This window comes from Trachinotus anak, unplaced genomic scaffold (assembly GCF_046630095.1).
Source record: "Trachinotus anak isolate AG129_WGS33_773 ecotype Australia unplaced genomic scaffold, CSIRO_AGI_Tana_v1 ptg000003l, whole genome shotgun sequence".
NCBI classification, from domain to species: domain Eukaryota; kingdom Metazoa; phylum Chordata; class Actinopteri; order Carangiformes; family Carangidae; genus Trachinotus; species Trachinotus anak.
In genome coordinates, this window is record NW_027273854.1 from 20574455 (window position 1) to 20598264 (window position 23810).

The 23810-nt window shown below is 47.3% G+C and overlaps 8 non-coding genes and 5 pseudogenes across 8 annotated transcripts; all 13 read right to left on the reverse strand.

Annotated features, from left to right (window-relative positions):
* Positions 1-830: 830 nt before the first annotated feature.
* Positions 831-909, reverse strand: LOC139618762 (U2 spliceosomal RNA; annotated as a pseudogene).
* Positions 910-1073: 164 nt separating this feature from the next.
* On the reverse strand, positions 1074-1188 carry LOC139619128 (U5 spliceosomal RNA). Its single transcript, XR_011690134.1, has one exon. It is a non-coding gene; the product is annotated as a U5 spliceosomal RNA (small nuclear RNA).
* Positions 1189-1571: 383 nt separating this feature from the next.
* LOC139619172 (U2 spliceosomal RNA) lies at positions 1572-1763 on the reverse strand. The gene has a single exon (XR_011690175.1). It is a non-coding gene; the product is annotated as a U2 spliceosomal RNA (small nuclear RNA).
* A 164-nt stretch (positions 1764-1927) lies between these two features.
* LOC139619129 (U5 spliceosomal RNA) lies at positions 1928-2042 on the reverse strand. Its single transcript, XR_011690135.1, has one exon. It is a non-coding gene; the product is annotated as a U5 spliceosomal RNA (small nuclear RNA).
* A 395-nt stretch (positions 2043-2437) lies between these two features.
* LOC139619497 (U2 spliceosomal RNA) lies at positions 2438-2629 on the reverse strand. Its single transcript, XR_011690490.1, has one exon. It is a non-coding gene; the product is annotated as a U2 spliceosomal RNA (small nuclear RNA).
* Positions 2630-2793: 164 nt separating this feature from the next.
* LOC139619130 (U5 spliceosomal RNA) lies at positions 2794-2908 on the reverse strand. Its single transcript, XR_011690136.1, has one exon. It is a non-coding gene; the product is annotated as a U5 spliceosomal RNA (small nuclear RNA).
* Positions 2909-3303: 395 nt separating this feature from the next.
* LOC139619716 (U2 spliceosomal RNA) lies at positions 3304-3477 on the reverse strand (annotated as a pseudogene).
* A 5749-nt stretch (positions 3478-9226) lies between these two features.
* LOC139619131 (U5 spliceosomal RNA) lies at positions 9227-9341 on the reverse strand. The gene has a single exon (XR_011690137.1). It is a non-coding gene; the product is annotated as a U5 spliceosomal RNA (small nuclear RNA).
* A 391-nt stretch (positions 9342-9732) lies between these two features.
* Positions 9733-9907, reverse strand: LOC139619691 (U2 spliceosomal RNA; annotated as a pseudogene).
* A 5753-nt stretch (positions 9908-15660) lies between these two features.
* LOC139619132 (U5 spliceosomal RNA) lies at positions 15661-15775 on the reverse strand. The gene has a single exon (XR_011690138.1). It is a non-coding gene; the product is annotated as a U5 spliceosomal RNA (small nuclear RNA).
* A 395-nt stretch (positions 15776-16170) lies between these two features.
* On the reverse strand, positions 16171-16347 carry LOC139619759 (U2 spliceosomal RNA; annotated as a pseudogene).
* Positions 16348-22098: 5751 nt separating this feature from the next.
* LOC139619133 (U5 spliceosomal RNA) lies at positions 22099-22213 on the reverse strand. Its single transcript, XR_011690139.1, has one exon. It is a non-coding gene; the product is annotated as a U5 spliceosomal RNA (small nuclear RNA).
* A 391-nt stretch (positions 22214-22604) lies between these two features.
* On the reverse strand, positions 22605-22782 carry LOC139619725 (U2 spliceosomal RNA; annotated as a pseudogene).
* Positions 22783-23810: the final 1028 nt, after the last annotated feature.

The window sequence follows — 23810 nt, forward strand, 5'->3', positions numbered from 1 at the left end:
ACGTATTGCCCATTGGCACGAAAGTCCCTCCAAAGTCTTGAGCCTTACCCTGCCCTCCAGTGGCCCCAGCTACTTCTGCAAAGGTTCTCCTACGGCCAGGACAGCTCCGATAGAGGTGATCAAGTCCACCACATCCATGACAGGCCTTCAGTGCAGTGCAGTCTTTAGCCTCGTGTCCCCCCTGACCACAGAAACGGCAGCAGACCCCAGTGCATCCTGCCTCCGTGTGGCCAGACTGCCTACACTGCCGACAGAAAGACGGTTGCCTCGAATAGAACAAATAGCCACGGTCCCCACCGAGACTAAAAAAGGCGGGTGGATGTCTGAGACCACCAGGCCCTTCTGGCTCAGGCTTGAGCAACACCTGGAACTGCCGTCTGCCAGTCCAAAACCCCATTGGATCATTAACATATCTTGCTGCTGACACCACTTCTCCATACCGGCCCAGGAAATCAGCCAAGGCAAGATCAGTCACAAACGGGTTAAACATGTGAACTGTGATCTGCCTGAAATTAGGTCTGTCCAAACTCAAAATCTTGTAGCAGGCAAGGGGCCTTACCCCAGCTCCAGCCGAACAATTTTCAGACACCTTTCTGTACACCTCCTCATTCCTCAGGGTGACATCAAAAGCTTTTTCCTGTTGGTTCCATTGAATGCACAAGACATCCTCCACCGTCAAAAGAAGCTGGCCCATGATGACCCTCTTGCAGAACCACGATCTTGAAACAGCATCTTCTTCTGTCACGATTGCCTGGAAACGAAGCGTGAACCTCAACCCAACCTTAGGGATAACCTGCACAGGAGAGGCCATACTGGCCATCGCTTCCATAGAAGTGTCGCCCAGATCAAAAAAGAAAAATCTCTCCACGAATACTACACTTGATCTTAGCCAAAAGGCCGAGAAGCGATGGGCCCAAAGTGTCTGGCGTTCCAGCCAGGCTCTTGGCACAAATCTCGCTGGTCGCGGTTGGCTGCTTTTGACATGAGCGGAGCAATGGCTGCTTTTCACCACCTCCGCCCACCTCCCCATTCCTGACCTCGACAGCTGTTTGACTTTTCACAAACTCAAAGGGCTCAGCCATACGGCAGAGCCTGCCAAAAATAGCTTAAACTCATTGGTGTTCCTCTCCACGGAAGTCTTTAGTAAAAGGCGAAAGACTTGTGCGTGATGAAGAGAAACCAGAGTCAGTACAGGCCTCTCCTCAAGAGCGGCCGAGGACCCCATTGGTCCCAGTCACCGCCCTCACGGTAGCCTTCTCTTAGCTTGCCAAATCCCCGCCCCCTCCCCATGTTGTCACGGGCTCTAGCCAATCGGGCTGTGGAGAAAAGTGTCTGGGCCTCAACATGCAATCCCCACAAATTTCTCAAGTTATCAGGCGCTTGCAGGCCCCCGGGGACCAAAATACAGGGAAAATGCGGGGTTGATTGGAGGCTAGCAGCCCTTCCAGGGCGCGTGAGGGATATCAGCTGTGGGGCAGGTTGACTCACCTTCCTCCAGCCACTGCCAGAGGGGCATTTGAAACTGTACGTTTGCGTCATTGTTTGCTTGCTTGCTTTTCCACACGGCCAGAGAAGGGTGCACCGTTCCCGGCGGCACTGCAATGCCAGGTCGATGCGTGGAGTGAACGGGGCAAGCCCCTTTTTCAGCTCCCAGTTCTAAAAATCCGTTTAATATGTTTGTCCTCGGGTAGAGGACATATCAGATATTAAACTGATAAGAACAGATACTACACTTGATCTTAGCCAAAAGGCCGAGAAGCGATGGGCCCAAAGTGTCTGGCGTTCCAGCCAGGCTCTTGGCACAAATCTCGCTGGTCGCGGTTGGCTGCTTTTGACATGAGCGGAGCAATGGCTGCTTTTCACCACCTCCGCCCACCTCCCCATTCCTGACCTCGACAGCTGTTTGACTTTTCACAAACTCAAAGGGCTCAGCCATACGGCAGAGCCTGCCAAAAATAGCTTAAACTCATTGGTGTTCCTCTCCACGGAAGTCTTTAGTAAAAGGCGAAAGACTTGTGCGTGATGAAGAGAAACCAGAGTCAGTACAGGCCTCTCATCAAGAGCGGCCGAGGACCCCATTGGTCCCAGTCACCGCCCTCACGGTAGCCTTCTCTTAGCTTGCCAAATCCCCGCCCCCTCCCCATGTTGTCACGGGCTCTAGCCAATCGGGCTGTGGAGAAAAGTGTCTGGGCCTCAACATGCAATCCCCACAAATTTCTCAAGTTATCAGGCGCTTGCAGGCCCCCGGGGACCAAAATACAGGGAAAATGCGGGGTTGATTGGAGGCTAGCAGCCCTTCCAGGGCGCGTGAGGGATATCAGCTGTGGGGCAGGTTGACTCACCTTCCTCCAGCCACTGCCAGAGGGGCATTTGAAACTGTACGTTTGCGTCATTGTTTGCTTGCTTGTTTGCTTGCTTGCTTTTCCACACGGCCAGAGAAGGGTGCACCGTTCCCGGCGGCACTGCAATGCCAGGTCGATGCGTGGAGTGAACGGAGCAAGCCCCTTTTTCAGCTCCCAGTTCTAAAAATCCGTTTAATATGTTTGTCCTCGGGTAGAGGACATATCAGATATTAAACTGATAAGAACAGATACTACACTTGATCTTAGCCAAAAGGCCGAGAAGCGATGGGCCCAAAGTGTCTGGCGTTCCAGCCAGGCTCTTGGCACAAATCTCGCTGGTCGCGGTTGGCTGCTTTTGACATGAGCGGAGCAATGGCTGCTTTTCACCACCTCCGCCCACCTCCCCATTCCTGACCTCGACAGCTGTTTGACTTTTCACAAACTCAAAGGGCTCAGCCATACGGCAGAGCCTGCCAAAAATAGCTTAAACTCATTGGTGTTCCTCTCCACGGAAGTCTTTAGTAAAAGGCGAAAGACTTGTGCGTGATGAAGAGAAACCAGAGTCAGTACAGGCCTCTCCTCAAGAGCGGCCGAGGACCCCATTGGTCCCAGTCACCGCCCTCACGGTAGCCTTCTCTTAGCTTGCCAAATCCCCGCCCCCTCCCCATGTTGTCACGGGCTCTAGCCAATCGGGCTGTGGAGAAAAGTGTCTGGGCCTCAACATGCAATCCCCACAAATTTCTCAAGTTATCAGGCGCTTGCAGGCCCCCGGGGACCAAAATACAGGGAAAATGCGGGGTTGATTGGAGGCTAGCAGCCCTTCCAGGGCGCGTGAGGGATATCAGCTGTGGGGCAGGTTGACTCACCTTCCTCCAGCCACTGCCAGAGGAGCATTTGAAACTGTACGTTTGCGTCATTGTTTGCTTGCTTGTTTGCTTGCTTGCTTTTCCACACGGCCAGAGAAGGGTGCACCGTTCCCGGCGGCACTGCAATGCCAGGTCGATGCGTGGAGTGAACGGAGCAAGCCCCTTTTTCAGCTCCCAGTTCTAAAAATCCGTTTAATATGTTTGTCCTCGGGTAGAGGACATATCAGATATTAAACTGATAAGAACAGATTTTTCTTTCGAAAAGATTTATTGACACTCATTTCAAGTTTTTTCAAAGAAGGTTTACATCTTGAGATACAAAGGGTACATTATAATCCCAACAATATGATAAATAGTTGTAAAACCATTGTTTGTTTGTTTTTTTTTTTTTTAAAACATTAAAAACAAATATTTCAAGGGGTTTTACATGTTGTCAAACATAAAATCCATCTCACAAATGAAAACCATGGAGTGTCCCAAATCTTTAAAAGGGAGTGCATTGGTTTAAAACTTCTCTTCTTTCTAATTTTGTGCAGGAGCAGAGTGAGTCCCTACCCAGGGTCACTCATTCCGCTCCCCCAAACATTTGGTCTCTCGGGATCCTGTCGTGGTGCTCAGAGGAGATCCTCACCCTGTTGCTCCTTCCCACCTGCCTCACCCGGAGAGCCAGGCCGCCGCTGCTTTGACCTTTTCATGTGTGGCTCCGGCTCCTTCGTCCGAATGGGCACAGAGGCGATGCTTCTTTGTGGCTGTGTCCTAGGCCTGCCGCCTACAGCCATCCGGATCACAGCCACGGGGGGGATCTGCATGTGCTTCCTTACCAGCAAGTTTCTGGAGGTCCATATGGCGTCTTTGATGGCGGCTAGGGTGAGCCACATCTGGGCAAAGTCATCTTTCTTCAGTGTTTTTTGGCTCACCCCATAGAGCACCAGTTGTGCTGTAAGGACCTCCCTTGCTGGCAAGTACGGGAATTGCAAGGAGCCGGCCATTGCCCACTGGTCTACGGCAGCGCTGCACTCCCAGAGCAAATGCCTCACCGACTCTGGCGCGCCACAACCGGGTCGGGGGCAGGTTGAGCGTGTTGACATGCCCCGGGAGTGCATGACGGACCTGACTGGGAGAATCTCATGAGCCACCATCCATGACAGGTCCCGGAGTCTGTTTGGAAGAGCGGAATGGTTCACGTTGCGCCAAACTGTTGAGGGCTCGCCAAATGCGAGCCCGCGCACTGGACTCACTGGCTCCTGCTCCTGCACAACAGAGATCAGAGAACGGTGGTTGGTTAAAATATGCAGCTCCTCCTGCTCCAGTTTAAAATGCTTTAAAAACGTCGGGATAAAAGCATAGGCTGGTGGCAGGCTAAAAGACACGGGTACTTTAAGATCTGTAGGTAAAATCTTCAATCGTCTGAGGTACGATCCCATCCAGAAACGTGTCATGGCTGTAGTTTTGGGGTTTCCGGATGGGTCTGTGGCTTGTTTGAGGTGTAGTGCGGTGTATCGGCTTCCTAAAAACAAGTACAGGTCAGGCACTCCTTTTCCTCCTTTCTCTTTTGGCCTTTTCATGACCTCCCTCCTCAGTCTCTCCCACTTGGAGCCCCACAGGAAATAAAAGATGGCTCGCTCCAGATCTAAAAGCACTCTCCTAGGTGGGATAAAAACAGAACTGATGAGTAAAAGCAAAGGTAAAATCACCGCTTTGATGATTAAAACCTTTCCTTCAATAGTCAGTCCTCTAAGTCCCCAATATCCTAGTCTTTGTTTTACTTTCCCTACCACGTCTGGCCAATTTGTTGTTCCTTCTCCCTCCCTGTCAAATTTGATCCCCAGTATTTTTTGGTCAGTCTGGGTCACAGTCAAAGGGAGTCCTGTCATCTCAGTCGCTGTCCACGGTCCATAAAATTGGGCTTGGGTCTTGTTTTTGTTCAACTTTGACCCAGAAGCCTGTCCAAACCAGTCAGTCAAGTCCAGCGTCCTGTTGACGGATAAAAGGTCGGTGCATAAAATGTTCACGTCGTCCATGTATAAAATACACTTGGTGTCCAGTCCCCCGCTCCCCGGTACTCCCAACCCATTGATTCGTTGATCCCTTCTCAAGATCTGTGCCAGCGGTTCTATACATGTTATGTATAGGAGGGCAGATAACGGACAACCCTGACGGACACCGCAGTTAATATCGACTGCTTTTGTCAAATGCCCGTTAATCACAAATTTGCTGGTAATGTCCCGATACAGCAATCCCACCCAAGCTAGAAACCTTTCTGGGAACCCCATTTTTTGCAGTACCTTGAAAAGGTACTGGTGCGAGACCCGATCGAAGGCTTTCTCAAAATCTAAATTTAGGACTACTAGCCGGATGTTTCTGTCTCTCGCGTAACAGATGGTGTCTCGGATCAGTACCAGGCTGTCGGTGATCTTCCTCCCTGGGATGGCACAGCCTTGATCCGGGTGAATCACCCCCTTTAAAAACAAGGACATACGTGAGGCTAAAAGTTTGCTAAAAAGTTTACAATCAAGGTTTAAAAGTGCGATAGGTCTCCAGTTCATCAGGTCGGTCTTGTCTTTGTTTTTGTGCAGTAGAGTCACTATCCCTACTCTAAAACTGTCAGGAAGTCGGTCTAGGTGCTCAAAGTCTTTAAAAACATCGATCAAATCAGGTGCTAAAATGTCCCAAAAGGTCAAATAAAATTCCACGGGAAGTCCATCCTGTCCTGGGGACTTCCCTTTTTTAAAACTTGACAAACATTTATTTAACTCTAGAATGGTAAAATCTTGGGTTAAAAGCACACTGTCTTTTACTTTTTTATCGATGGATTTTAAAACTTCATTCATGGTGTCTATTCTAATGGGCTTTTCTTTATACAATTCTACGTAAAAATTTTCCACAATCTGTTTAATTTCTTCGATATTCTCTGTTATGCACCCGTTTTCCTTTTTTAGTTTTAAAATGGTCCCCCCTTTACTAACAATTTTCTTAAAAAAATACCTGGTGCACTTCTCACCCTCCTCTATTTCCCGTTCCCTGCTCCTTAAAATGACACCCTTGCTTTTAATTTCAGCTAAAACCGACATCTCTGATTTGATTTCTCTAATTTCTTCATTAAAATCCATTCCATTTTGGTTGAGGTTAAAATAGCGCTGTAGTCGCTTCTGCAGTCCCATCATGCGTCTGTTCTCCTTGCCCTTTCTTTTTTTGCCTGCCTGTCTGAAAAAAGTCTGGGTCTTTCCCTTCACCATCTCCCACCAGTGTGCTCGTGTATCGTACATGTCTTGAAGGGTCTGCCACTCTCGGTACTGCTCCCTGTACTGCTGAACTAGATGTTGATCTTCAAGCAGGGAGCAGTTGAGTTTCCACAGACCACTTCCAAAAGTCACACCTGAAGAGAGTGAAAGGGTGCAGGAGAGCATCAGGTGGTCAGAAAAGAAAACAGGGGTCAATCTAGCATCGGTCGGCGGGCAGTCCCGTGTGAAAATAAAATCTATGCGAGAGGCTCTGGTGCCATCACCACTGAACCAGGTGAAGCCCTCCTCTCTGGGATGCATGGTTTTAAAACAGTCTTGTAGTTTAAAATCCCTGCATATGCCCTGTAATAAAACCGATGTTTTGTCAATTTTAAAATCTTCCCCTGTTCTTTTTCTATCTTTTCGACTTAAAATACAGTTAAAATCACCTCCTAAAACTAATGGCACTCTCCCTAGCATGTGGGACTGCAGGTCTTCTAAAAGGTCATACCTGTCATTTTTGTCGTTAAAGCCATAAATATTGAGAAGGTTAAAATCCTGTCCCATAAAGGTCAAGTGTGCTAAAAGTGCCCTACCGTCTCTCACCACAGTGCTACCCTTCACCAGAACCTGAGGGTTTTTTATTAAAATGGCCACTCCATCGTTCTTATTTTGGTTTGATCCGCTCCATATCGATGTCTGTGGCCACATCTCCTCCCACTGTCGGTAGTGTTTTAAAAACGGTATGCCACATTCCTGCATTAAAAACACATCTGACTTTGTAGAATTAAGAAAGGATAAAACACTCTGGGCTCTAACTCTCGACTTCACACTTCTCACATTGATGGTTGAGAAGGTGAGTGTCATGAGTATGATTAAAAACAACAGGTATGAAATTTTAAAAACACTAAATAGAGGTTTAAGATGCTAAAATATCTTTTTTTTAAAAAAAAAAAGGCAGTTAGACTATTTCTTGTGAACGGGGCTCCTCCTTCACTTCAACAGGTGATGAAGGAGGGAGTTGAGCTCCATTCCCCCGTCGGACTCTGGGGGTTGGCCTTTGACGCAAGGCTGCATTTAGCTTGGAGTCCTTAGGGGTTGATTGTAGAGCTACTGTCAGGAAAGAGACTTCATTTGGTGAATTGGAGGGGAAGACTCTGGGCTCCTCCACAGATGAACTGTCTGAGAGAGTCCCAACTCTTCCCCTCTTCTCTGAGGCTACAGGAGACTCAGAGGACAATTCCGATGCAAGTCTCTTTGTTTGCTGGGCATCGGGGAGGGGGGCATCCTCACTATTTTCAGGTGGTTGAAAATCTTCCATTTCTGAACTAGCTCCGCCCACTTCCTGCATCTCCCCATCCTCCTCTCCACTCTCCATTGATGGGGCTGTTGCAGGCCCCTCCCCCTCTCCCGCCTCACATGATCCCTCCTCTCCAATCACAGTATCTGGCGGGAGATTTGAATTTTCCTGCCCAGCCTCTTCAACCTGCTCTTTTTCTTTTTGTCCTCCATTTTGTTCATTGGCTTTTGCTGCCTTTAGTTTGTTGGCAAACGATTTGGGGCAAGCTCTGAAGAGATGATTTGTTTCTCCACAAAGGTTGCACTTCCTGCCATTGGTGCACTCCTCAAAAGTGTGCCCAATTTCTCTACACTTTCCGCAAAAGGTTTTTGTGCACGCTTCTACCAGGTGCCCATGCTCACCGCACTTGCGGCAGAGCTTGGGCTGACCTTGGTAGTGGATGTAGCCCCTGTTTTCACCCAGAACTATCATTGACGGCAGATGTTTCAGGCCTTGGAAGCCCTGGGGGTCCTGCCATTGTTGAATGGGGACCCTCCAAGCGCAATTCCAGATGCCGTCCTCATCTCTCACTTTGGTAGCCTGGCCTTTAACAGTGCAGTATCTCCCCAGCCATATACAAATGTCTTCTGCATTCACTGTCTCATTAAACATTCTGACAATGACTGTTTTCAATGCATTATCAGTCAGTTTTTCAACAACAAATGCAGAAAACTGGGGTTTCACAGACTCAAATCTTGTCCAAAATTCTCTCAAGATAGCCGCAGACTGGAAGCTTACATCAAAACCTTTATTTAATGGTAGGGTCAAAATACAATTCAAATCGTTTGCTGTGAATTTCAAAGCCTGTTGGATTAGCTTCCTGGAGAAATCTAGCCTTGACATCTCCAGGAGCTTTCCATCCTTTTCTTTAAACTTAAAACGGACGCTGTGGTGCCTCCGCATGTTGGCATGGGTGGCCGACATGGTGGAGGCACCACAAGCTAAAAGGATCTAAAATCAGTAAAAAACTTACAATGGACAAAAAAACAATGAACAATAAATAAGTAAATACAATTAAAAATATAAAAAGGAAAAAAATCTAAAAACGTACTTACCTTTTCAAGTTTTGGCCTGGACAAGGTGTTGAATCCGGCAGAGCGCAGGTAAGAGATTCTCTGGGCCAATGAATTCCTATTTGTTTAAGATATGCAACTACAGAAAAGTTGCACAACTTTAAACAAGGAATGTAGACAATTTCCTCCCAAGAGCTGGTTTAACTCAGAGCCACAACAGGCAAGAATTTAACCATCAAAAGGAGGCGACCGCAGTCTTAGCCAAAAGGCCGAGAAGCGATGGGCCCAAAGTGTCTGGCGTTCCAGCCAGGCTCTTGGCACAAATCTCGCTGGTCGCGGTTGGCTGCTTTTGACATGAGCGGAGCAATGGCTGCTTTTCACCACCTCCGCCCACCTCCCCATTCCTGACCTCGACAGCTGTTTGACTTTTCACAAACTCAAAGGGCTCAGCCATACGGCAGAGCCTGCCAAAAATAGCTTAAACTCATTGGTGTTCCTCTCCACGGAAGTCTTTAGTAAAAGGCGAAAGACTTGTGCGTGATGAAGAGAAACCAGAGTCAGTACAGGCCTCTCCTCAAGAGCGGCCGAGGACCCCATTGGTCCCAGTCACCGCCCTCACGGTAGCCTTCTCTTAGCTTGCCAAATCCCCGCCCCCTCCCCATGTTGTCACGGGCTCTAGCCAATCGGACTGTGGAGAAAAGTGTCTGGGCCTCAACATGCAATCCCCACAAATTTCTCAAGTTATCAGGCGCTTGCAGGCCCCCGGGGACCAAAATACAGGGAAAATGCGGGGTTGATTGGAGGCTAGCAGCCCTTCCAGGGCGCGTGAGGGATATCAGCTGTGGGGCAGGTTGACTCACCTTCCTCCAGCCACTGCCAGAGGGGCATTTGAAACTGTACGTTTGCGTCATTGTTTGCTTGCTTGCTTGCTTGCTTTTCCACACGGCCAGAGAAGGGTGCACCGTTCCCGGCGGCACTGCAATGCCAGGTCGATGCGTGGAGTGAACGGGGCAAGCCCCTTTTTCAGCTCCCAGTTCTAAAAATCCGTTTAATATGTTTGTCCTCGGGTAGAGGACATATCAGATATTAAACTGATAAGAACAGATTTTTTCTTTCGAAAAGATTTATTGACACTCATTTCAAGTTTTTTCAAAGAAGGTTTACATCTTGAGATACAAAGGGTACATTATAATCACAACACTATGATAAATAGTTGTAAAACCATTGTTTGTTTGTTTGTTTTTTTTTTTTAAAACATTAAAAACAAATATTTCAAGGGGTTTTACATGTTGTCAAACATAAAATCCATCTCACAAATGAAAACCATGGAGTATCCCAAATCTTTAAAAGGGAGTGCATTGGTTTAAAACTTCTCTTCTTTCTAATTTTGTGCAGGAGCAGAGTGAGTCCCTACCCAGGGTCACTCATTCCGCTCCCCCAAACATTTGGTCTCTCGGGATCCTGTCGTGGTGCTCAGAGGAGATCCTCACCCTGTTGCTCCTTCCCACCTGCCTCACCCGGAGAGCCAGGCCGCCGCTGCTTTGACCTTTTCATGTGTGGCTCCGGCTCCTTCGTCCGAATGGGCACAGAGGCGATGCTTCTTTGTGGCTGTGTCCTAGGCCTGCCGCCTACAGCCATCCGGATCACAGCCACGGGGGGGATCTGCATGTGCTTCCTTACCAGCAAGTTTCTGGAGGTCCATATGGCGTCTTTGATGGCGGCTAGGGTGAGCCACATCTGGGCAAAGTCATCTTTCTTCAGTGTTTTTTGGCTCACCCCATAGAGCACCAGTTGTGCTGTAAGGACCTCCCTTGCTGGCAAGTACGGGAATTGCAAGGAGCCGGCCATTGCCCACTGGTCTACGGCAGCGCTGCACTCCCAGAGCAAATGCCTCACCGACTCTGGCGCGCCACAACCGGGTCGGGGGCAGGTTGAGCGTGTTGACATGCCCCGGGAGTGCATGACGGACCTGACTGGGAGAATCTCATGAGCCACCATCCATGACAGGTCCCGGAGTCTGTTTGGAAGAGCAGAATGGTTCACGTTGCGCCAAACTGTTGAGGGCTCGCCAAATGCGAGCCCGCGCACTGGACTCACTGGCTCCTGCTCCTGCACAACAGAGATCAGAGAACGGTGGTTGGTTAAAATATGCAGCTCCTCCTGCTCCAGTTTAAAATGCTTTAAAAACGTCGGGATAAAAGCATAGGCTGGTGGCAGGCTAAAAGACACGGGTACTTTAAGATCTGTAGGTAAAATCTTCAATCGTCTGAGGTACGATCCCATCCAGAAACGTGTCATGGCTGTAGTTTTGGGGTTTCCGGATGGGTCTGTGGCTTGTTTGAGGTGTAGTGCGGTGTATCGGCTTCCTAAAAACAAGTACAGGTCAGGCACTCCTTTTCCTCCTTTCTCTTTTGGCCTTTTCATGACCTCCCTCCTCAGTCTCTCCCACTTGGAGCCCCACAGGAAATAAAAGATGGCTCGCTCCAGATCTAAAAGCACTCTCCTAGGTGGGATAAAAACAGAACTGATGAGTAAAAGCAAAGGTAAAATCACCGCTTTGATGATTAAAACCTTTCCTTCAATAGTCAGTCCTCTAAGTCCCCAATATCCTAGTCTTTGTTTTACTTTCCCTACCACGTCTGGCCAATTTGTTGTTCCTTCTCCCTCCCTGTCAAATTTGATCCCCAGTATTTTTTGGTCAGTCTGGGTCACAGTCAAAGGGAGTCCTGTCATCTCAGTCGCTGTCCACGGTCCATAAAATTGGGCTTGGGTCTTGTTTTTGTTCAACTTTGACCCAGAAGCCTGTCCAAACCAGTCAGTCAAGTCCAGCGTCCTGTTGACGGATAAAAGGTCGGTGCATAAAATGTTCACGTCGTCCATGTATAAAATACACTTGGTGTCCAGTCCCCCGCTCCCCGGTACTCCCAACCCATTGATTCGTTGATCCCTTCTCAAGATCTGTGCCAGCGGTTCTATACATGTTATGTATAGGAGGGCAGATAACGGACAACCCTGACGGACACCGCAGTTAATATCGACTGCTTTTGTCAAATGCCCGTTAATCACAAATTTGCTGGTAATGTCCCGATACAGCAATCCCACCCAAGCTAGAAACCTTTCTGGGAACCCCATTTTTTGCAGTACCTTGAAAAGGTACTGGTGCGAGACCCGATCGAAGGCTTTCTCAAAATCTAAATTTAGGACTACTAGCCGGATGTTTCTGTCTCTCGCGTAACAGATGGTGTCTCGGATCAGTACCAGGCTGTCGGTGATCTTCCTCCCTGGGATGGCACAGCCTTGATCCGGGTGAATCACCCCCTTTAAAAACAAGGACATACGTGAGGCTAAAAGTTTGCTAAAAAGTTTACAATCAAGGTTTAAAAGTGCGATAGGTCTCCAGTTCATCAGGTCGGTCTTGTCTTTGTTTTTGTGCAGTAGAGTCACTATCCCTACTCTAAAACTGTCAGGAAGTCGGTCTAGGTGCTCAAAGTCTTTAAAAACATCGATCAAATCAGGTGCTAAAATGTCCCAAAAGGTCAAATAAAATTCCAAGGGAAGTCCATCCTGTCCTGGGGACTTCCCTTTTTTAAAACTTGACAAACATTTATTTAACTCTAGAATGGTAAAATCTTGGGTTAAAAGCACACTGTCTTTTACTTTTTTATCGATGGATTTTAAAACTTCATTCATGGTGTCTATTCTAATGGGCTTTTCTTTATACAATTCTACGTAAAAATTTTCCACAATCTGTTTAATTTCTTCGATATTCTCTGTTATGCACCCGTTTTCCTTTTTTAGTTTTAAAATGGTCCCCCCTTTACTAACAATTTTCTTAAAAAAATACCTGGTGCACTTCTCACCCTCCTCTATTTCCCGTTCCCTGCTCCTTAAAATGACACCCTTGCTTTTAATTTCAGCTAAAACCGACATCTCTGATTTGATTTCTCTAATTTCTTCATTAAAATCCATTCCATTTTGGTTGAGGTTAAAATAGCGCTGTAGTCGCTTCTGCAGTCCCATCATGCGTCTGTTCTCCTTGCCCTTTCTTTTTTTGCCTGCCTGTCTGAAAAAAGTCTGGGTCTTTCCCTTCACCATCTCCCACCAGTGTGCTCGTGTATCGTACATGTCTTGAAGGGTCTGCCACTCTCGGTACTGCTCCCTGTACTGCTGAACTAGATGTTGATCTTCAAGCAGGGAGCAGTTGAGTTTCCACAGACCACTTCCAAAAGTCACACCTGAAGAGAGTGAAAGGGTGCAGGAGAGCATCAGGTGGTCAGAAAAGAAAACAGGGGTCAATCTAGCATCGGTCGGCGGGCAGTCCCGTGTGAAAATAAAATCTATGCGAGAGGCTCTGGTGCCATCACCACTGAACCAGGTGAAGCCCTCCTCTCTGGGATGCATGGTTTTAAAACAGTCTTGTAGTTTAAAATCCCTGCATATGCCCTGTAATAAAACCGATGTTTTGTCAATTTTAAAATCTTCCCCTGTTCTTTTTCTATCTTTTCGACTTAAAATACAGTTAAAATCACCTCCTAAAACTAATGGCACTCTCCCTAGCATGTGGGACTGCAGGTCTTCTAAAAGGTCATACCTGTCATTTTTGTCGTTAAAGCCATAAATATTGAGAAGGTTAAAATCCTGTCCCATAAAGGTCAAGTGTGCTAAAAGTGCCCTACCGTCTCTCACCACAGTGCTACCCTTCACCAGAACCTGAGGGTTTTTTATTAAAATGGCCACTCCATCGTTCTTATTTTGGTTTGATCCGCTCCATATCGATGTCTGTGGCCACATCTCCTCCCACTGTCGGTAGTGTTTTAAAAACGGTATGCCACATTCCTGCATTAAAAACACATCTGACTTTGTAGATTTAAGAAAGGATAAAACACTCTGGGCTCTAACTCTCGACTTCACACTTCTCACATTGATGGTTGAGAAGGTGAGTGTCATGAGTATGATTAAAAACAACAGGTATGAAATTTTAAAAACACTAAATAGAGGTTTAAGATGCTAAAATATCTTTTTTTTTTTTAAAAAAAAGGCAGTTAGACTATTTCTTGTGAACGGGGCTCCTCCTTCACTTCAACAGGTGATGAAGGAGGGAGTTGAGCTCCATTCCCCCGTCGGACTCTGGGGGTTGGCCTTTGACGCAAGGCTGCATTTAGCTTGGAGTCCTTAGGGGTTGATTGTAGAGCTACTGTCAGAAAAGAGACTTCATTTGGTGAATTGGAGGGGAAGACTCTGGGCTCCTCCACAGATGAACTGTCTGAGAGAGTCCCAACTCTTCCCCTCTTCTCTGAGGCTACAGGAGACTCAGAGGACAATTCCGATGCAAGTCTCTTTGTTTGCTGGGCATCGGGGAGGGGGGCATCCTCACTATTTTCAGGTGGTTGAAAATCTTCCATTTCTGAACTAGCTCCGCCCACTTCCTGCATCTCCCCATCCTCCTCTCCACTCTCCATTGATGGGGCTGTTGCAGGCCCCTCCCCCTCTCCCGCCTCACATGATCCCTCCTCTCCAATCACAGTATCTGGCGGGAGATTTGAATTTTCCTGCCCAGCCTCTTCAACCTGCTCTTTTTCTTTTTGTCCTCCATTTTGTTCATTGGCTTTTGCTGCCTTTAGTTTGTTGGCAAACGATTTGGGGCAAGCTCTGAAGAGATGATTTGTTTCTCCACAAAGGTTGCACTTCCTGCCATTGGTGCACTCCTCAAAAGTGTGCCCAATTTCTCTACACTTTCCGCAAAAGGTTTTTGTGCACGCTTCTACCAGGTGCCCATGCTCACCACACTTGCGGCAGAGCTTGGGCTGACCTTGGTAGTGGATGTAGCCCCTGTTTTCACCCAGAACTATCATTGACGGCAGATGTTTCAGGCCTTGGAAGCCCTGGGGGTCCTGCCATTGTTGAATGGGGACCCTCCAAGCGCAATTCCAGATGCCGTCCTCATCTCTCACTTTGGTAGCCTGGCCTTTAACAGTGCAGTATCTCCCCAGCCATATACAAATGTCTTCTGCATTCACTGTCTCATTAAACATTCTGACAATGACTGTTTTCAATGCATTATCAGTCAGTTTTTCAACAACAAATGCAGAAAACTGGGGTTTCACAGACTCAAATCTTGTCCAAAATTCTCTCAAGATAGCCGCAGACTGGAAGCTTACATCAAAACCTTTGTTTAATGGTAGGGTCAAAATACAATTCAAATCGTTTGCTGTGAATTTCAAAGCCTGTTGGATTAGCTTCCTGGAGAAATCTAGCCTTGACATCTCCAGGAGCTTTCCATCCTTTTCTTTAAACTTAAAACGGACGCTGTGGTGCCTCCGCATGTTGGCATGGGTGGCCGACATGGTGGAGGCACCACAAGCTAAAAGGATCTAAAATCAGTAAAAAACTTACAATGGACAAAAAAACAATGAACAATAAATAAGTAAATACAATTAAAAATATAAAAAAGGAAAAAAATCTAAAAACGTACTTACCTTTTCAAGTTTTGGCCTGGACAAGGTGTTGAATCCGGCAGAGCTCAGGTAAGAGATTCTCTGGGCCAATGAATTCCTATTTGTTTAAGATATGCAACTACAGAAAAGTTGCACAACTTTAAACAAGGAATGTAGACAATTTCCTCCCAAGAGCTGGTTTAACTCAGAGCCACAACAGGCAAGAATTTAACCATCAAAAGGAGGCGACCGCAGTCTTAGCCAAAAGGCCGAGAAGCGATGGGCCCAAAGTGTCTGGCGTTCCAGCCAGGCTCTTGGCACAAATCTCGCTGGTCGCGGTTGGCTGCTTTTGACTTGAGCGGAGCAATGGCTGCTTTTCACCACCTCCGCCCACCTCCCCATTCCTGACCTCGACAGCTGTTTGACTTTTCACAAACTCAAAGGGCTCAGCCATACGGCAGAGCCTGCCAAAAATAGCTTAAACTCATTGGTGTTCCTCTCCACGGAAGTCTTTAGTAAAAGGCGAAAGACTTGTGCGTGATGAAGAGAAACCAGAGTCAGTACAGGCCTCTCCTCAAGAGCGGCCGAGGACCCCATTGGTCCCAGTCACCGCCCTCACGGTAGCCTTCTCTTAGCTTGCCAAATCCCCGCCCCCTCCCCATGTTGTCACGGGCTCTAGCCAATCGGGCTGTGGAGAAAAGTGTCTGGGCCTCAACATGCAATCCCCACAAATTTCTCAAGTTATCAGGCGCTTGCAGGCCCCCGGGGACCAAAATACAGGGAAAATGCGGGGTTGATTGGAGGCTAGCAGCCCTTCCAGGGCGCGTGAGGGATATCAGCTGTGGGGCAGGTTGACTCACCTTCCTCCAGCCACTGCCAGAGGGGCATTTGAAACTGTACGTTTGCGTCATTGTTTGCTTGCTTGCTTGCTTGCTTGCTTTTCCACACGGCCAGAGAAGGGTGCACCGTTCCCGGCGGCACTGCAATGCCAGGTCGATGCGTGGAGTGAACGGAGCAAGCCCCTTTTTCAGCTCCCAGTTCTAAAAATCCGTTTAATATGTTTGTCCTCGGGTAGAGGACATATCAGATATTAAACTGATAAGAACAGATTTTTTTTCTTTCGAAAAGATTTATTGACACTCATTTCAAGTTTTTTCAAAGAAGGTTTACATCTTGAGATACAAAGGGTACATTATAATCACAACACTATGATAAATAGTTGTAAAACCATTGTTTGTTTGTTTGTTTTTTTTTTTTAAACATTAAAAACAAATATTTCAAGGGGTTTTACATGTTGTCAAACATAAAATCCATCTCACAAATGAAAACCATGGAGTGTCCCAAATCTTTAAAAGGGAGTGCATTGGTTTAAAACTTCTCTTCTTTCTAATTTTGTGCAGGAGCAGAGTGAGTCCCTACCCAGGGTCACTCATTCCGCTCCCCCAAACATTTGGTCTCTCGGGATCCTGTCGTGGTGCTCAGAGGAGATCCTCACCCTGTTGCTCCTTCCCACCTGCCTCACCCGGAGAGCCAGGCCGCCGCTGCTTTGACCTTTTCATGTGTGGCTCCGGCTCCTTCGTCCGAATGGGCACAGAGGCGATGCTTCTTTGTGGCTGTGTCCTAGGCCTGCCGCCTACAGCCATCCGGATCACAGCCACGGGGGGGATCTGCATGTGCTTCCTTACCAGCAAGTTTCTGGAGGTCCATATGGCGTCTTTGATGGCGGCTAGGGTGAGCCACATCTGGGCAAAGTCATCTTTCTTCAGTGTTTTTTGGCTCACCCCATAGAGCACCAGTTGTGCTGTAAGGACCTCCCTTGCTGGCAAGTACGGGAATTGCAAGGAGCCGGCCATTGCCCACTGGTCTACGGCAGCGCTGCACTCCCAGAGCAAATGCCTCACCGACTCTGGCGCGCCACAACCGGGTCGGGGGCAGGTTGAGCGTGTTGACATGCCCCGGGAGTGCATGACGGACCTGACTGGGAGAATCTCATGAGCCACCATCCATGACAGGTCCCGGAGTCTGTTTGGAAGAGCAGAATGGTTCACGTTGCGCCAAACTGTTGAGGGCTCGCCAAATGCGAGCCCGCGCACTGGACTCACTGGCTCCTGCTCCTGCACAACAGAGATCAGAGAACGGTGGTTGGTTAAAATATGCAGCTCCTCCTGCTCCAGTTTAAAATGCTTTAAAAACGTCGGGATAAAAGCATAGGCTGGTGGCAGGCTAAAAGACACGGGTACTTTAAGATCTGTAGGTAAAATCTTCAATCGTCTGAGGTACGATCCCATCCAGAAACGTGTCATGGCTGTAGTTTTGGGGTTTCCGGATGGGTCTGTGGCTTGTTTGAGGTGTAGTGCGGTGTATCGGCTTCCTAAAAACAAGTACAGGTCAGGCACTCCTTTTCCTCCTTTCTCTTTTGGCCTTTTCATGACCTCCCTCCTCAGTCTCTCCCACTTGGAGCCCCACAGGAAATAAAAGATGGCTCGCTCCAGATCTAAAAGCACTCTCCTAGGTGGGATAAAAACAGAACTGATGAGTAAAAGCAAAGGTAAAATCACCGCTTTGATGATTAAAACCTTTCCTTCAATAGTCAGTCCTCTAAGTCCCCAATATCCTAGTCTTTGTTTTACTTTCCCTACCACGTCTGGCCAATTTGTTGTTCCTTCTCCCTCCCTGTCAAATTTGATCCCCAGTATTTTTTGGTCAGTCTGGGTCACAGTCAAAGGGAGTCCTGTCATCTCAGTCGCTGTCCACGGTCCATAAAATTGGGCTTGGGTCTTGTTTTTGTTCAACTTTGACCCAGAAGCCTGTCCAAACCAGTCAGTCAAGTCCAGCGTCCTGTTGACGGATAAAAGGTCGGTGCATAAAATGTTCACGTCGTCCATGTATAAAATACACTTGGTGTCCAGTCCCCCGCTCCCCGGTACTCCCAACCCATTGATTCGTTGATCCCTTCTCAAGATCTGTGCCAGCGGTTCTATACATGTTATGTATAGGAGGGCAGATAACGGACAACCCTGACGGACACCGCAGTTAATATCGACTGCTTTTGTCAAATGCCCGTTAATCACAAATTTGCTGGTAATGTCCCGATACAGCAATCCCACCCAAGCTAGAAACCTTTCTGGGAACCCCATTTTTTGCAGTACCTTGAAAAGGTACTGGTGCGAGACCCGATCGAAGGCTTTCTCAAAATCTAAATTTAGGACTACTAGCCGGATGTTTCTGTCTCTCGCGTAACAGATGGTGTCTCGGATCAGTACCAGGCTGTCGGTGATCTTCCTCCCTGGGATGGCACAGCCTTGATCCGGGTGAATCACCCCCTTTAAAAACAAGGACATACGTGAGGCTAAAAGTTTGCTAAAAAGTTTACAATCAAGGTTTAAAAGTGCGATAGGTCTCCAGTTCATCAGGTCGGTCTTGTCTTTGTTTTTGTGCAGTAGAGTCACTATCCCTACTCTAAAACTGTCAGGAAGTCGGTCTAGGTGCTCAAAGTCTTTAAAAACATCGATCAAATCAGGTGCTAAAATGTCCCAAAAGGTCAAATAAAATTCCAAGGGAAGTCCATCCTGTCCTGGGGACTTCCCTTTTTTAAAACTTGACAAACATTTATTTAACTCTAGAATGGTAAAATCTTGGGTTAAAAGCACACTGTCTTTTACTTTTTTATCGATGGATTTTAAAACTTCATTCATGGTGTCTATTCTAATGGGCTTTTCTTTATACAATTCTACGTAAAAATTTTCCACAATCTGTTTAATTTCTTCGATATTCTCTGTTATGCACCCGTTTTCCTTTTTTAGTTTTAAAATGGTCCCCCCTTTACTAACAATTTTCTTAAAAAAATACCTGGTGCACTTCTCACCCTCCTCTATTTCCCGTTCCCTGCTCCTTAAAATGACACCCTTGCTTTTAATTTCAGCTAAAACCGACATCTCTGATTTGATTTCTGTAATTTCTTCATTAAAATCCATTCCATTTTGGTTGAGGTTAAAATAGCGCTGTAGTCGCTTCTGCAGTCCCATCATGCGTCTGTTCTCCTTGCCCTTTCTTTTTTTGCCTGCCTGTCTGAAAAAAGTCTGGGTCTTTCCCTTCACCATCTCCCACCAGTGTGCTCGTGTATCGTACATGTCTTGAAGGGTCTGCCACTCTCGGTACTGCTCCCTGTACTGCTGAACTAGATGTTGATCTTCAAGCAGGGAGCAGTTGAGTTTCCACAGACCACTTCCAAAAGTCACACCTGAAGAGAGTGAAAGGGTGCAGGAGAGCATCAGGTGGTCAGAAAAGAAAACAGGGGTCAATCTAGCATCGGTCGGCGGGCAGTCCCGTGTGAAAATAAAATCTATGCGAGAGGCTCTGGTGCCATCACCACTGAACCAGGTGAAGCCCTCCTCTCTGGGATGCATGGTTTTAAAACAGTCTTGTAGTTTAAAATCCCTGCATATGCCCTGTAATAAAACCGATGTTTTGTCAATTTTAAAATCTTCCCCTGTTCTTTTTCTATCTTTTCGACTTAAAATACAGTTAAAATCACCTCCTAAAACTAATGGCACTCTCCCTAGCATGTGGGACTGCAGGTCTTCTAAAAGGTCATACCTGTCATTTTTGTCGTTAAAGCCATAAATATTGAGAAGGTTAAAATCCTGTCCCATAAAGGTCAAGTGTGCTAAAAGTGCCCTACCGTCTCTCACCACAGTGCTACCCTTCACCAGAACCTGAGGGTTTTTTATTAAAATGGCCACTCCATCGTTCTTATTTTGGTTTGATCCGCTCCATATCGATGTCTGTGGCCACATCTCCTCCCACTGTCGGTAGTGTTTTAAAAACGGTATGCCACATTCCTGCATTAAAAACACATCTGACTTTGTAGATTTAAGAAAGGATAAAACACTCTGGGCTCTAACTCTCGACTTCACACTTCTCACATTGATGGTTGAGAAGGTGAGTGTCATGAGTATGATTAAAAACAACAGGTATGAAATTTTAAAAACACTAAATAGAGGTTTAAGATGCTAAAATATCTTTTTTTTTTTTAAAAAAAGGCAGTTAGACTATTTCTTGTGAACGGGGCTCCTCCTTCACTTCAACAGGTGATGAAGGAGGGAGTTGAGCTCCATTCCCCCGTCGGACTCTGGGGGTTGGCCTTTGACGCAAGGCTGCATTTAGCTTGGAGTCCTTAGGGGTTGATTGTAGAGCTACTGTCAGAAAAGAGACTTCATTTGGTGAATTGGAGGGGAAGACTCTGGGCTCCTCCACAGATGAACTGTCTGAGAGAGTCCCAACTCTTCCCCTCTTCTCTGAGGCTACAGGAGACTCAGAGGACAATTCCGATGCAAGTCTCTTTGTTTGCTGGGCATCGGGGAGGGGGGCATCCTCACTATTTTCAGGTGGTTGAAAATCTTCCATTTCTGAACTAGCTCCGCCCACTTCCTGCATCTCCCCATCCTCCTCTCCACTCTCCATTGATGGGGCTGTTGCAGGCCCCTCCCCCTCTCCCGCCTCACATGATCCCTCCTCTCCAATCACAGTATCTGGCGGGAGATTTGAATTTTCCTGCCCAGCCTCTTCAACCTGCTCTTTTTCTTTTTGTCCTCCATTTTGTTCATTGGCTTTTGCTGCCTTTAGTTTGTTGGCAAACGATTTGGGGCAAGCTCTGAAGAGATGATTTGTTTCTCCACAAAGGTTGCACTTCCTGCCATTGGTGCACTCCTCAAAAGTGTGCCCAATTTCTCTACACTTTCCGCAAAAGGTTTTTGTGCACGCTTCTACCAGGTGCCCATGCTCACCACACTTGCGGCAGAGCTTGGGCTGACCTTGGTAGTGGATGTAGCCCCTGTTTTCACCCAGAACTATCATTGACGGCAGATGTTTCAGGCCTTGGAAGCCCTGGGGGTCCTGCCATTGTTGAATGGGGACCCTCCAAGCGCAATTCCAGATGCCGTCCTCATCTCTCACTTTGGTAGCCTGGCCTTTAACAGTGCAGTATCTCCCCAGCCATATACAAATGTCTTCTGCATTCACTGTCTCATTAAACATTCTGACAATGACTGTTTTCAATGCATTATCAGTCAGTTTTTCAACAACAAATGCAGAAAACTGGGGTTTCACAGACTCAAATCTTGTCCAAAATTCTCTCAAGATAGCCGCAGACTGGAAGCTTACATCAAAACCTTTGTTTAATGGTAGGGTCAAAATACAATTCAAATCGTTTGCTGTGAATTTCAAAGCCTGTTGGATTAGCTTCCTGGAGAAATCTAGCCTTGACATCTCCAGGAGCTTTCCATCCTTTTCTTTAAACTTAAAACGGACGCTGTGGTGCCTCCGCATGTTGGCATGGGTGGCCGACATGGTGGAGGCACCACAAGCTAAAAGGATCTAAAATCAGTAAAAAACTTACAATGGACAAAAAAACAATGAACAATAAATAAGTAAATACAATTAAAAATATAAAAAAGGAAAAAAATCTAAAAACGTACTTACCTTTTCAAGTTTTGGCCTGGACAAGGTGTTGAATCCGGCAGAGCTCAGGTAAGAGATTCTCTGGGCCAATGAATTCCTATTTGTTTAAGATATGCAACTACAGAAAAGTTGCACAACTTTAAACAAGAAATGTAGACAATTTCCTCCCAAGAGCTGGTTTAACTCAGAGCCACAACAGGCAAGAATTTAACCATCAAAAGGAGGCGACCGCAGTCTTAGCCAAAAGGCCGAGAAGCAATGGGCCCAAAGTGTCTGGCGTTCCAGCCAGGCTCTTGGCACAAATCTCGCTGGTCGCGGTTGGCTGCTTTTGACTTGAGCGGAGCAATGGCTGCTTTTCACCACCTCCGCCCACCTCCCCATTCCTGACCTCGACAGCTGTTTGACTTTTCACAAACTCAAAGGGCTCAGCCATACGGCAGAGCCTGCCAAAAATAGCTTAAACTCATTGGTGTTCCTCTCCACGGAAGTCTTTAGTAAAAGGCGAAAGACTTGTGCGTGATGAAGAGAAACCAGAGTCAGTACAGGCCTCTCCTCAAGAGCGGCCGAGGACCCCATTGGTCCCAGTCACCGCCCTCACGGTAGCCTTCTCTTAGCTTGCCAAATCCCCGCCCCCTCCCCATGTTGTCACGGGCTCTAGCCAATCGGGCTGTGGAGAAAAGTGTCTGGGCCTCAACATGCAATCCCCACAAATTTCTCAAGTTATCAGGCGCTTGCAGGCCCCCGGGGACCAAAATACAGGGAAAATGCGGGGTTGATTGGAGGCTAGCAGCCCTTCCAGGGCGCGTGAGGGATATCAGCTGTGGGGCAGGTTGACTCACCTTCCTCCAGCCACTGCCAGAGGGGCATTTGAAACTGTACGTTTGCGTCATTGTTTGCTTGCTTGCTTGCTTGCTTTTCCACACGGCCAGAGAAGGGTGCACCGTTCCCGGCGGCACTGCAATGCCAGGTCGATGCGTGGAGTGAACGGAGCAAGCCCCTTTTTCAGCTCCCAGTTCTAAAAATCCGTTTAATATGTTTGTCCTCGGGTAGAGGACATATCAGATATTAAACTGATAAGAACAGATTTTTTTTTCTTTCGAAAAGATTTATTGACACTCATTTCAAGTTTTTTCAAAGAAGGTTTACATCTTGAGATACAAAGGGTACATTATAATCACAACAATATGATAAATAGTTGTAAAACCATTGTTTGTTTGTTTGTTTTTTTTTAAAACATTAAAAACAAATATTTCAAGGGGTTTTACATGTTGTCAAACATAAAATCCATCTCACAAATGAAAACCATGGAGTGTCCCAAATCTTTAAAAGGGAGTGCATTGGTTTAAAACTTCTCTTCTTTCTAATTTTGTGCAGGAGCAGAGTGAGTCCCTACCCAGGGTCACTCATTCCGCTCCCCCAAACATTTGGTCTCTCGGGATCCTGTCGTGGTGCTCAGAGGAGATCCTCACCCTGTTGCTCCTTCCCACCTGCCTCACCCGGAGAGCCAGGCCGCCGCTGCTTTGACCTTTTCATGTGTGGCTCCGGCTCCTTCGTCCGAATGGGCACAGAGGCGATGCTTCTTTGTGGCTGTGTCCTAGGCCTGCCGCCTACAGCCATCCGGATCACAGCCACGGGGGGGATCTGCATGTGCTTCCTTACCAGCAAGTTTCTGGAGGTCCATATGGCGTCTTTGATGGCGGCTAGGGTGAGCCACATCTGGGCAAAGTCATCTTTCTTCAGTGTTTTTTGGCTCACCCCATAGAGCACCAGTTGTGCTGTAAGGACCTCCCTTGCTGGCAAGTACGGGAATTGCAAGGAGCCGGCCATTGCCCACTGGTCTACGGCAGCGCTGCACTCCCAGAGCAAATGCCTCACCGACTCTGGCGCGCCACAACCGGGTCGGGGGCAGGTTGAGCGTGTTGACATGCCCCGGGAGTGCATGACGGACCTGACTGGGAGAATCTCATGAGCCACCATCCATGACAGGTCCCGGAGTCTGTTTGGAAGAGCGGAATGGTTCACGTTGCGCCAAACTGTTGAGGGCTCGCCAAATGCGAGCCCGCGCACTGGACTCACTGGCTCCTGCTCCTGCACAACAGAGATCAGAGAACGGTGGTTGGTTAAAATATGCAGCTC